At 49.0% G+C, this 13,746-nt stretch overlaps 1 protein-coding gene across 1 annotated transcript in view; it reads right to left on the bottom strand.

Moving 5' to 3' along the window:
- The window catches only part of OXNAD1 (oxidoreductase NAD binding domain containing 1), a 119,159-nt gene extending 105,906 nt beyond the window's left edge, over nucleotides 1-13,253 (bottom strand). The window contains exons 1-2 of the mRNA XM_040352953.1: nucleotides 13,152-13,253; nucleotides 8,060-8,149 (exon numbers count right to left, since the gene is read on the bottom strand). The gene's annotated coding sequence lies outside the window, so the exon portion shown is untranslated. The remainder of the gene's footprint in view (nucleotides 1-8,059; nucleotides 8,150-13,151) is intronic.
- Between the last annotated feature and the right edge of the window lie 493 nt (nucleotides 13,254-13,746).

Here is a 13,746-nt window from a genome sequence, read left to right as displayed (position 1 = left end):
ATATTGCACTGGATATAAAATCGATGTAGCTACATAAACTGTAAAAATGGTGCGAGTAATACCAAACGGTAGCAAAAGCAGTCATAAAAACATGTAGCTAAGTATGATACTGGTATAAAAATGTGTACAACGATACCACTGCTGAACCCAGATGAGGAGGGGTTAACATCAGTCTGTCGGCATGTAGATGTCCTGTGAAGGGAACTATGACAACTCCCAGTGGATGGTTGTAGAATCCCAGGTTGATAGAGAGAAGAGATAGAGGGAAGTGTAACAGCCCTTGCGTGTGGCAGATAGTAAGGTCCCGCCGGCATGCAGATATGAAGACACAGCAAAGGAGCCCTTCAGATAGACACGGCAAGCCCCGCCGGTGTGTCCGTGACGTCACCGGATCTCCGACGGAACTCCCTGAAGACCCGGAAGCCGGCAGAGTAGTGAGTACTAGGGTTGTCCCGATACCAGAATCGGGACAGATACTGAGCATTTGCGGGAGTACTTGTACTCCCGCAAATGCCCCCGATGCCAGATCCGATACTACCCCCCCGCCACCGTAATGCCGCCGCATACCGCAACGCCCCCGTCGCCTATTTAATCAGCGTGCGGGGAACATTACAGCTTTCATTTGAATAGTTGTCTGTTCCCCGCCGCGTATAGACACTCCCCCTTGCTTGTGATTGGACGGGTGATCTGTCTATCAAAGGGCAGATCACCAATCCAATCCCGAGCAAGGGGGAGTGTCTATACGCGGCGCGGCGGGGAACAGACAGCTATTCAAATAAAAGCTGTAATGTTCCCTGCACGTTGATTAACTTGGCCGCGGCATCTAGGTATGGGGGGACATGGCTGCATATGTTGGGGGACATGGCTGCATATGTGGGGGGACATGGCTGCATATGTGGGGGGACATGGCTGCATATGTGGGGGGACATGGCTGCATATGTGGGGGGACATGGCTGCATATGTGGGGGACATGGCTGCATATGTGGGGGGACATGGCTGCATCTGTGGGGGACATGGCTGCATTTGGGGACACATTTAAAAAAAAGTATCGGTATTCGGTATCGGCGAGTACTTGAAAAAAAGTATCGGTACTTGTACTCGGTCCTAAAAAAGTGGTATCGGGACAACCCTAGTGAGTACCGATCAAAAGAATTTTGATCGATCAAAAAAATGTACTATTAATCAAGGAATTAATCGTTAATTATACCTCAGACAGGAGGCTCATATCTTATGCATTATCTTTCTTTAATAATGCCCATAGCAGAAATACAGTAAACATTTATTGTAACTTAAAAGAAAAAATTCAAAGAACTACCCTTCCCAGCAGTCCCTGGGCCAGCCTAGCCCCTCCCAGACCGTAATCTATATAAGGGACTGTCTGAGGTAACCTATTCCTCTTTCTTTTTGCTCATGGCAGAGCACACAAGATAAGTATTTCATGTACCTTTATTATTTACAGGATAGGTACTTCTTGTATCTTTATTATTTACAAGATAGGTGTTTCATGTACCTTTATTGTTTGATTGTATATATGGTCTCTGATACCGGGTGATTTTGTTCAGTCTTGACTGATATGTTTGAGGTATTGTGGAACATGGGGAGTTTCCCTGGAATTCCTCCCTGATACCGAATGCCCCGGTGTCAGGTATTTTGTCGGAATTGATTGTTCTGTAGTTTTTGGAAGATGTGGAATACTGGGGGTTCTCCCTGCTATCCCCCGTTTCTGCGCTTTATTTCTGTCTGCCTGACACCGGAGCGGTGTCAGGCAGATATGTTTGAGAGGCCACGTTTGTTTGTTTCCAATTCTTTGATTCTTTGCTCGAGTTTTTTCCCTTTCTTTGACGCCGGAGCACTGCGGCGTCCGTGCGGGATCCGCGCTGTTTTTCATTCGCTCCCTCGGCGGGCGCCATGCCTGGGCAACTGTGTCCCCCCCCCCTCCCTCCCCGCGCGCTCAGGTGGGGGGCGGGGTCTCCGCCGCGGCCGCTCCTCTCCTCCTCTCCTCTCTTTCGGTGCCTCTCTCGGTATCGAGAGCGAGACGGGGGAGAACGGTTCTCATCGACCGTTCCGTCTCTCACAACCTCGGGCCAATAAGAACTCCAGAGGCTGTAGTCTCGCGAGACTTCGCCTCTGGAGTTAGAATCTCGTCAGGCTCCCCTCACACCGCAGGATGTCCTTCCCAGCGATGTCGTAGCCAGGAACCTGCTGCTGTTTCACCATGCTTTCAACCACTAGATGGCAGTACATCTTTTCAGATATATATATATATAAATATATATATTTCATTCCAATGAATCAATATCTAATAAATAAATAAATAAATAAATTAAATTAAATAATTTAAATAACGAATCTACAATAAATAATTCAATATATACTCAAATTATATTTCTGGGGAATTTATTCCCTAGAACATATACCTTATTTATCCTAATAAATAAATAATCAATATGTAGATAGATCAATAAATCAATAAATTAAATAAAGAAATTATAGCATGTTTATCTCCGGGGAATTTATTCCCTACAACATACTCCTAATAAATAATGAATTAAATAACTATCTAAGGATTGAATGAATAAATACATTTATTATTAATGATTTTATTATTAATATATATTATTACTTATAATATATAACTAAATCCATTATTCAATTTTACATATAATAAATTATAGATGGATTATACAAATTATATATTCATTATATAAATAAATTATACAAATATGTATAAAAAATTGTATTGAATTGTACAAAGATTCTACAATTTAATGAATATCATGGCATTGTTCATGCCGGTCCCCCCCGATAGGGTGGACACAGTCCTAGGAGGCCAAATCTCAACAGTGTTACACAGTTGTCAAAACTGATCGGTAGACCAATCTTTACGACCAGGGCGTCGGTTACCCCCGCCTGCACACCATATGCCCGGACCATCCGGCAACGGTCTACCGCCCCTGAGAAGGGCTGGGCGTTCCAAAACGCTGCCACGTTTCTGTGGCCCTTGACTCCCCGACAGGGGAAGTAAATAATATGTCCCAGGCAGTACCCTACCCGGACTGCCGACCCACTGCCCTCCCAGACTCCGACCGACCCCCGGGGAGATGCACATGCAGAGGCAGCGATCCGTTAGACGGACTAAGCCAGACCCATTCGTGGACTCTTCCAGAGTTGTCCGCAGAGTCTGAGGCGGCTAACACCTTGAGTCTGAGGTTGTAGATGATGAGAATGATGATGAGTGTTAGGGCAGTGGGCACATGGCGCTCTATGACGACGCCAACCCTGTTCCCAGGGTGACACTCTATGAATTCTCGTAGAGAGCCATTATAGATCCGGGGGCGATATGCCATCCACACTCCGATGACTGGGCACCTCCGCCCGAGGTGATCCAATATATCACATAATGGACCCGGAGATCGATCGAAAAACTCACCGAATCATTTTCAGGGCGTAACTCCCTTCCTTTACCATTTATGGCTGTGCACACTCCCGAGGTGAACCCCATACCCTGGGGGTATCCCACCATACACGGGAAATCCCCCAAGCTGGGAATAGAGAGGTCCTTCGGATCATACAGACCAGGGCCTTGGATCTTTGGGACCTATCACCATCATCCCACACCTTAGTGAGCAGGCCACGCCACTAAACAGCCGACTGACCTGTCCCAAATCGGGGCTGGGCCCAACGGGCGGTCGTTTCCTGGGATGCGTGGACACTACGGGTCCGACTGGACACCGCCGCTCGAATCTTAACGTGGCTTGTTCCCCAGCTGTCTCACCTAGCCAAATCAGACCCCGGTCCGACCACCGAGGGCAGGCTAGTCGGGATCACGCTGATTAAGATATTCCAAGACGGTAGGGCTCTATTCCATCCCGGATGAGCCCTAACGTCATCAAAGTCTAACACGGTACAGTGCCGATCTATCAGGATTATAGGACCGGAGATGGACCTAGTCCCTCTTTCCTCGGTCTTCAGACCTGAACACCGCCCTAATAGACAACGAATTGCAGGGCCTCTGGTTCACCCAAACGATAGTGGAGACGGACCCGCTCTCCCCGGGTTTCCCCAACAACGTCTTCCTGGTCAGGAAAGGAGGGCGGTTATCGCCCGGTAGTAACTTGAGAAATCTCTCGTAATTACCGTATACAGTGACGACATTCTGCGACACAAAGGGTGAGGTTGATTATCTACTTGGACGACCTACTCTTAATGGCTCGTACCCCTCGCCTGGCGAACGAACACGCCTCCAGGACAGTCCCCCATAGATCACAGGGAATCTATCCTCTCCCCATCTCAGGAGGTAGAGTTTTAGGGTTCTTGGTGGACACCAACCTAGTGCTCCTTCGGCTACCCATGACCACTTGGCAGCCATCTGCACGAGGTCAGTATCATGCTGGGCTAACGACAGGTATCCTTACGCGGACTGGCTCGCCTGGTCGGCCTGTTTCTGGCGTTAATCCAGGCCATTTGTCCAGCTTCTTTTCACTATCGAGACCTTCAGTCTCAGTCCCTACGTCTTTGCCAGGGGCTTCACTGTGCAGACGTCGTCACTCTGGACACGGAAGCCATAATTGAACTACGGTGGTGGCTACGTCAGGTCGACAGACGGCACGGCAGGTCCACCTGCAACTCCACGACGGATACATCTTGGAATAGGTTGCCAACCACCTTGGTTGGGGTACTCGATGCGGTCCCTCGTCCACAGGAGGGGCGTGGCCCACAGCGGAGTCTCTGCTGCACATTCACACGTGGAAATCCTGACGACCGCCTTGCCATCAGGACTCTTATGCCACACACGTCCACCTACGGTGTGTTCTTGTGTATGGACACCGTATCCGCGGTCCAGTACGACCTTCGCTTGGGGGGTCCTTGACCCAAAATCCTAACGGATCTAGCAAGATCTCTGACATTTCTGCCTGGAACGCGACATCGTTCCAGCTGCGAAATGTACCCCAGGCACTTCCGCTATGGTGTTAGATTGGAATTCTCGTTACCCGCCCAATTCCATCGACTGACGACTGCACCGGTCAGTGTTCCTGGCCCTTGCTCCCTTATGGGATCCTTTCTCTCCCCAGTCTGTACGGGGATCTGCACCCTCTATTCACGACGCACGTCCTACTTCTCTTCGCATGGTTGGGTTTTCGGGGTGTCGGTCACGGACAGCGACCTTTTCTTTTATAACGGGGGTTCCACTTGCCTTGATCTAGGCCTTGGGACTAGATATACATTTCGATCATCCGGAGGACTCTGGGTTAGTTGGTGATCAACGACAAGTTAACCTCATGAAGGCGTTCGTCTGAGATGACCAACTACCTGGTGGACTCGTTTGAGTCCGGGCGGTCCTATAGCTCCCCTGCACCTTCCGCGCTGCGAACTCGGACTACCGCTCCCTTGTAGACTTACTACCGGTGGGATAACACCCATGGTGTACCGACTTAGTAAGCGTTAAGTTTCAACGCCCATCACACCCAGGGTATCAACGCTCTTGGGAGGTGATCAGTGGTCCTGACCACGCGCCAGGACTGGGGGGACAATCTCACTCTGTCGGAGGTTATTGTCGTTTGAGCTACTGCCCCCTCGTGTCTGATTCCGTCAGACGCATATCGGGTGTCACGACGTTGGCCATTCCAGGCGTCGGATCCCGCCTCGGAGAGTCGGGGTTTTTCCGTCGTGCGTAGGACAGCGGCGGCACTTCATAGTTTTTTTCTACCCGTTCTTCCCCGCACATCGTACTCCGTTGTCTACGGATTTCTTAGTCCTTCACGGTCCCACTGCGATCTTCGCATCTCTTCCTACTCCTCATTCCTACGCTAAACCTCAGTTTCCGGTTTCCTCAGCTACGCTAGCCAGAGGGGTACGATCAATCATGGAAATGGCAGGGTCTTACGTAACCCCGTTGGGCGCCCACCCCTCCAGAGGAGCGGTGGCTCCTAGGTCATCACCCCGGGCGGCTCCCTATAGGATTTACGGCTAGCGGCGGACTGGTAACCACGATTGCTTTCCGCCAATTCTGCTTGGATCGGAGGAACACATATCTATATCAATTTTGTAGTTGTTTCATTTGTTATCATCTATATATGCATTGTTATAGCTTTGAACTTGCATAAGATATGAGCCTCCTGTCTGAGGTATAATTCGAGATTTTCCTAGCTTGTGACGGAAAATATTGATTATATGAAGACAGGAGGCGAGTATCTTCCCTCCCGACCCAACCCTGTCACGAGGTTGTCTCTCTCTCGTTCTAGACTGTTGAACCACACACCCTGCAAGTCGGAGGCTGGTACGCCCCGGCAGTTCGTTTTTACTAACCCCGTCGGGATTGCTGTTCCGTTTCGATCCATGGGTTTAGTTCACCGCAGATGGAGGCTCCTACTACGTTCCAGATCCGGAGTCGGTGTGACACTCCTGACACTTTATTAATAGCAGGTACGATTTGATCTCAGCAGAAAGAGGTTTCTCAGGTTTAACCACCAGTGCACTCTCTTATGTATCAGAAAGTTAGGGGTTACATCATCACAACCTCATGTGAGTTAATTAAAGTATATGAGCTTATTCTTCTATAAGTTGAAGTATGGGGATTATATTAAAGTCCTTCAAATACAAAGGTAGTCAGACTGTATTAACTTTACTACACCGTAATTATGATAAGTCTCTATGCAGCAAGTATTTAAACTCTGGCAGTCATATTGTTACTTCACAATATTAAGAGTACTTTTATCTATAGAAACAATCCCTTAGTTTGTGAGTAGAATAGAACCAAGAAGGATCAGCATTCCTTAGTAACAATCCCAACAGCTTGTATGTATTAGATATCTGATCACAATGCAGGGAATTAATCTTAATTCAAGATACTTGCGGTTCTGCTGGTAGTTGTAGTACACAAGTGGAAGGTTGTAGTTCATAGGCGAAGGGGTCCAAGAATCCTGGAAGCTGTGGATCTCTGGTCAAGCTGAGGCTGGGTGTAGTTGGGTACAGGCATGCAGCCTGTGAATCAGGGGGATAGAGATCCGAGGTGTGGAGGAAGGCTGGTGAGGAGTACTGCAGTGGTTCCAGGGCTTGGTGCTGGGAGCAAGTGCTTCTCGAGTGGCGGCAGGGATCCGACAGAATAACCGAACACCCTGCCGCCATCTCTGAGGAGTTTAAATAGCCCCGAATTCGCGGGGAAATCGGGGAAGGACGCAGAGTCGCACTTCCGCGTTCCACGCTGGAGCGCAAACGTCCGCGCACCGGAAATGACGCGGACGTCTTGCAGAACGGAGCGCAGCTGCTTGGACAAGGCTGAGCTGCGCTCGTTCTGTACAGGGAAACATCAGAGATGTTACAGTCGGGATGCCGTTGACTGAATCCGTTGGTCCATGTTCCTGAAGACGACTGACCGGTCGGCTCCGAATGGTTTTGGTTTTCCTATAGTCCCCGTTGGGATGAAGTTGGTCCGGATGAAGTTGGTCCGTGTTGGCCTTGTCCTTTCGTTTCCTCCAGATTCAGATGTTGTGTTCCGGTCGGAAGGTTCCCGGCAGCCGCGGAGATGTCTAATTGGACTTTCGGTTCCTGTTTACACTAATTCGCATGAAGAAAGAGGAATAGGTTACCTCAGACAGTCCCTTATATAGATTACGGTCTGGGAGGGGCTAGGCTGGCCCAGGGACTGCTGGGAAGGGTAGTTCTTTGAATTTTTTCTTTTAAGTTACAATAAATGTTTACTGTATTTCTGCTATGGGCATTATTAAAGAAAGATAATGCATAAGATACTCGCCTCCTGTCTTCATATAATCAATATTTTCCGTCACAAGCTAGGAAAATCTCGAATTTTCACAGCCCTAGTAAAAATTGACTCAGCTCTGCAGGTGATCAGTAAGATTTGTATGTATACATTTCTGAGATCTTTGAGCACTAGAATTATTACCCATAATCCCCCTTGATATAATGTACACAGGAACTTTAATACAACAGGGTTATGGGTCCCTTCCTATCATTATCATTGCTGAAAGTCAGGATCCCAACAACAACAAAAAGAATTTCATGACTTATGACAACACTTTATGTGCAGTCACCTACAACTAACCTGGAATCCCGGCTTGGCAGCTTTGAAAGGTCACAAGGTAATCATGTTCATCACATATAAAGTTGGCAAGATGTTCTTTCATAAGACTACCTGAAATTTCAGCAAATGGAAATGTTACAGAACAAGAAGCATCTCCCAATAGCATATAATCAATATAATGAAATGTTATTTTGACGGTTCAACCAGAATGTACCGACATACAAGAGTCAGCTTGACACTAAAAATCAGATACAAATCAAGTCACCAGCCACTTCTCTTCCTGTCACCCTAATGATTTTGTATAGAAAAAGTCGAAGAGTAAGAATCATTTACTGGTATAAACCGCAGACTAGAGGTCGACCGATATGGGTTTTTCTCTGGCCGATGCCGACATTTGGAAATCGGGGTGGCCGATATGTGTTGCCAATTTTTGCGGCCGATATTGTAGGCTGGTTTTTTTTTTCCCTTCATCTCAAAAAAACTAGGGTGGGGAGGAGATAATTGTTTAGGCTGGAGAGGTGGGGTGCAGCCTGTCAGTGCCACATCAGTGCCCACTGGTGCAGCCCATCAGTGCAGCCTATCAGTATCCATTAGTGCCCACCAGCACAACCTCATCAGTACTCACCAGTGGAGCCTATCTGTGTCCATCAGATCCATATCAGTGCCCACCAGTTCAACCTGTCAGTGCCACCTCATTAGTGCCCACCAGTGCAGCCTATCCGTGTCCATCAGTGCCACCTCAATGGTGTCTATCAGTGCCCACCAGTGCCACCTCATCAGTGCCCACTAGAGCTGCACGATTAATCGCGGAGAGAATCGCGATTTCGATTCTCCGCGCCCATGATCTCCCTGTGGGATGACCCGCGATTCTTCTGTGTTCACCGCTGGTTCCACGTAACCAGCGTGGAACGCAAATGCCGCCGACATCCGCAGCCTGCGCCGCTGGATAGATGCCTGAGCTTCTCTCACAACAGTAGTTTGTATCCATGCGCCACCCAGTGGTTGCCGGCGGTACTGTTTCTGATGTATTAAACCTTCTCACAGTTCTGTACAACTGTGTGTATCCATGCGCCACCCAATGGTTGCTGGCAGTACTGCTTCTGATCTATAAAAAAAAGAGACCAGTGATATGTCTATAATGTTAACCACTTACCCCCCGGAACATATTGCTGCCTAAAGACCAGAGTACTTTTTGCGATTCGGGACTGCGTCGCTTTAACAGACAATTGCGCGGTCGTGCGACGTGGCTCCCAAACAAAATTGGCGTCCTTTTTTTCCCACAAATAGAGCTTTCTTTTGGTGGTATTTGATCACCTCTGCGTTTTTTATTTTTTGCGCTATAAACAAAAATAGAGCGACAATTTTGAAAAAAATGAATATTTTTTACTTTTTGCTGTAATAAATATCCCCCAAAAAAATATAAAAAAACATTTTTTTTCCTCAGTTTAGGCCGATACGTATTCTTCTACATATTTTTCGTAAAAAAAATCGCAATAAGCGTTTATTGATTGGTTTGCGCAAAAGTTATAGCGTTTACAAAATAGGGGGTATTTTTATGGCATTTTTATTAATATTTTTTTTACTAGTAATGGCGGCGATCAGCGATTTTTTTTTCGGGATTGCGACATTATGGCGGACACTTCGGACATTTTTGACACATTTTTGGGACCATTGGCATTTTTATAGCGATCAGTGCTATAAAAATGCATTAGATTACTATAAAAATGCCACTGGCAGTGAAGGGGTTAACACTAGGGGGCGGGGAAGGGGTTAAGTATGCCTGGGTGTGTTCTTACTGTGGGGGGGGGGGGTGGCCTCACTAGGGGAAACACTGATTTTCTGTTCATACAGTGTATGAACAGAAAATCAGCATTTCCCCTGCTGACAGGAACGAGAGCTGTGTGTTTACACACACAGCTCCCGTTCCCCGCTCTGTACCGAGCGATCGCGTGTGCCCGGCGGCGATCGCGCCCGCCGGGCACACGCACGGGAGTCGGGGGCGAGCAGGGAGCGCGCGCGCGCGCCTCCGGCGGCGCGCACGCGCCCCCTAGTGGCGGCTATACGATAGGACGTATAGCTACGGGCTCTCGCCCAGGAGAGCCGACCTGCCGCCGTATAATGACGGTGCGCGGTCGGCTACTAGTTAAAGACCATATAACTCCTATGAAAAAATCAGAATCAAAGTTTTATTCTGCTTTTTTCATAGGAGTTATATGATCTTTAACATTATAGACATATCACTGGTCTCTTTTTTTATATATTCATATTTTCAGATAAATCACAGGTTTATTTATTATTTTTTTTTGGGGGGGGGGGGTTGTGGCATTACATTTTTGAGAATCGTGATCTTTTGTCTAAGCAAAAGAATCGTGATTCTCATTTTGACCAGAATCGTGCAGCCCTAGTGCCCACCGGTGCAGCCCATCAGTGCCACCTCATCAATGCCCACCAATGCACCAGTGCATCCCATCATTGCCCACCAGTGCATATCACCAGTGCCCACCAGTGCATCACTTCATCAGTGCCCACCAGTGCATCACTTCATCAGTGCCCACCAGTACAGCTCAATGCCATTCACTGCCACCTCATCAATGCCCACCAGCGGAGCGCTCCAGGCTCCGTTCCATCTCCTAGCTTAGCACAAGAAAGCTCCATTCGTCCCTGGCCCTGACTTGCTGCCCCGCCTCTGCCTACAATCCTCAGAATTCAGATCGGGCCGGTAAAAGCCAATCGGCGGCCGCCGCTGCCGACATCCTCCACTCTAAAAAAAACGTCCCCTGACGTGCTGCGCCCCCTGCCTTGCCTACAAACCTCAGAATGCATATATCAGTCGACCTCTACCGCAGACACCATTAGATCATTACTAGGGCCATAAATTTGAACTCTGAGCTGTCCAAGGGACTGAATGCTACCTATACAAGCAGCCAAATTCCATATGTGTACAGATGTGCTGCAGGGTTTCAGAGCCACCGGAAACCTATGGCACATCCACAAACATACGGGGGGTTTCCTGCGTATGCACAAAGATATTGCAGGTATGAGGTCCCAAATCTCTGGGTATCTGCTTGTGAGGGAAACCCCTGACATGTGTGTGCGCATATGTGCTGCAGGTCTCCACCATTTCCTGAATGCTGGGCAGAGACATGTGGCACACATCTGAGCACATGCCGGATTTTTAAAGATGGTGGTGCCAAAATTAAGTGGGAATAAAGTCCCTCTTAAAGCGGAACTTCACCTAAAATGGGGAATCCTGCTTATCATCCCCCTCCTCCCTTCCTATTGTTAATCATTAGGGGGGGGGGGGGGCGAGTATCTGGTTTTGACAAGTACCCACTTCCGCTGGGACTTCCTAGACCAGGAGTATTGAAATAAATTTCAATCAGTAAAAAAAAAAAAAAATCCACAGTGATCCAAATTGCATGTTTGCACACACATAGCAGCCCCCCCCCTCTTCTCTCGTAACACAATTGCAATCTTACAATCCTGCCCCCCTTCACATTACTCCCTCAACAGCACTGCCCCCTACAGCAGTGCTCTCTGCCCCCTACATCACCCCCACAGTAGGGATCCCTGACAACCTTTCACATCCACAGTAGGGCTCGCTGCCCCTTTGCATCCCCCCCCCCCCCCCCCACACACACACACTGGTGTCCTCTGCCCCTCTACATCACCCCCCCCCTCAACTTCCCTTCCCACAGTAGACCTCTCCTCTGTACATTGACATCAAGCATGCCCAGCACCCCCATCCTTCAGTGTGAGGTCCTCTGCCCCCCTTACTGCTACTTCACAGGTACACAGCGTGGGAGGCAGGAAAGATCAAGAGCGAGAGGCACAGAAAAACTGCATTGGGTCGGGAGCTGACAAAGTTAAAGCGGATCTCCACTCTAAAGTGGAGTCCCGCTGATCGGCACCCTCCCCCCCTCCGGTGTCACATTTGACACCTTTCAGGGGGGAGGGGGGTGCAGATACCTGTCTACAGACAGGTATCTGCACCCACTTCCGGCCCTACGATGCGGGCAAAAGACGGGTTTTTCCCTTGCTTCCCGTCCGTCCCCCGTTGTATGCTGGGAACACTCGGCTCCCAGCACACAGCGGGAGCCAATCGGCGGGCGCAGCGCGACTCGCGCATGCGCCGTAGGGAACCGGGCAGTGAAGCCGGAGCGCTTCACTTCCTGGTTCCCTCACCGTGGATGGAGGGGGGAGCAGCAGGGTGACGAGCGATCGACTCGTCATCTGCTGCGATCGGCGCTGGACTCCAGGACAGGTAAGTGTCCTAATATTAAAAGTCAGCAGCTGCAGTATTTGTAGCTGCTGGCTTTTAATATACTTTTTTAGTGGCACATCCGCTTTAACTTTGCATTTTAAGGAGCTGGTGATTGGTTGCTAGGACCGCTCTGTGTCCTAGCAACCGATTATCTGCTAGTTGAAATGCAAAGTTAACTTTGTCAACCCTCCACCACCACCGACCACCGACCACCACCACCACCATGCAGTTTTACTGTGCTTCTCGCTCTTTCCCACCTCCCGCTCTGCTGTGATAATGACAGCGGCGGGATTTGGGGGGAAGAAAGGCAACTGCTGTCCACCATTCAGTGATGCCTGGTCAAGGCGATCCAGGCTGAAGTTGCCCCTTCCAATGCCCGAACCTCCTGAGACACATCACGGGAGGCTGCGGGATGTTTCACAGGGTGCAGAGCGGCTTACGCATCTGAAGTGGGGAACCAAATGTGACGGTGCAGGGAGAAACAGCCATCTACCCACAGTCAACATGGCGGCACCGGGGACAAAAGACTGGCGAGGGGACAGTCCCCGGAGAGTACAGCACTGGGTCCCTGGGCAGGTAAGTGTCCTTTTATTAAAAGTCAGCAGCTATATAGCAGTATTTTTTTTAATCTGTCTGAAGCTCCCTTTTAAGAAGAACTCTACATCAATCCCCCAAAAATACAGGAACACAAGGGAGGAAAGAGGGACAATGGAGTTTGATTCCAAGTAAGATTAAGCTATGGGGCTAGAAGTGCCACCATGACCATGGAATGCTGGCATTTGTAGTCCCACACGTGCAGAAATCATGCAGCATCTATAACTACAGACCGGACAGACACGGAGCACTGACCTCCCACCACCTCTGTGATCACACCATTCCACAAACATGCCGGGTGACTAGATTCACCCAGTGACGTCACAGGAAACATGTGACCCGGAAGCAGGAAATAGAGGGCGGGAGCATGAAGTGAATAGGAGGATACGAGCAGAGCACACGTTTTCACCTTGAAGGTCTCTCCCTCCCTCTCTGTGACTGTGATGTATACTCCCTGTATACTCCCCCCCCTCTCTGTATACAGTACCTCTCTCACTGTGTGTATATCGCTCTCTCTCTGTGTATACCCCTTTCTCTCCCTGTATACCTCTCTCTGTGTATACCCCCCTCTCTCTCTATACCCCCCCCCCTGTGTGTGTGTATATCTCTCTCTCTCTGTGTATACCCCTCTCTGTCTGTATACCCCTCTCTCTCCCTGTATACCTCTCTCTCTCTGTGTGTGTGAGTGTGTACCCTCTCTCTCCCCTCTCTCTCTCTGTATACCTCGCTCTCTCTCCGTATACCCTCTCTCTCTCCGTATACCCTCTCTCTCTCCGTATACCCTCTCTCTCTGTATACCCTCTCTCTCTCTGCGTATACCCTCTCTCTCTCTCTGCGTATACCCTCTCTC

Source organism: Rana temporaria, chromosome 5 (assembly GCF_905171775.1).
Source record: "Rana temporaria chromosome 5, aRanTem1.1, whole genome shotgun sequence".
NCBI lineage: Eukaryota > Metazoa > Chordata > Amphibia > Anura > Ranidae > Rana > Rana temporaria.
This window is presented reverse-complemented; position numbering and strand designations above follow the sequence as displayed.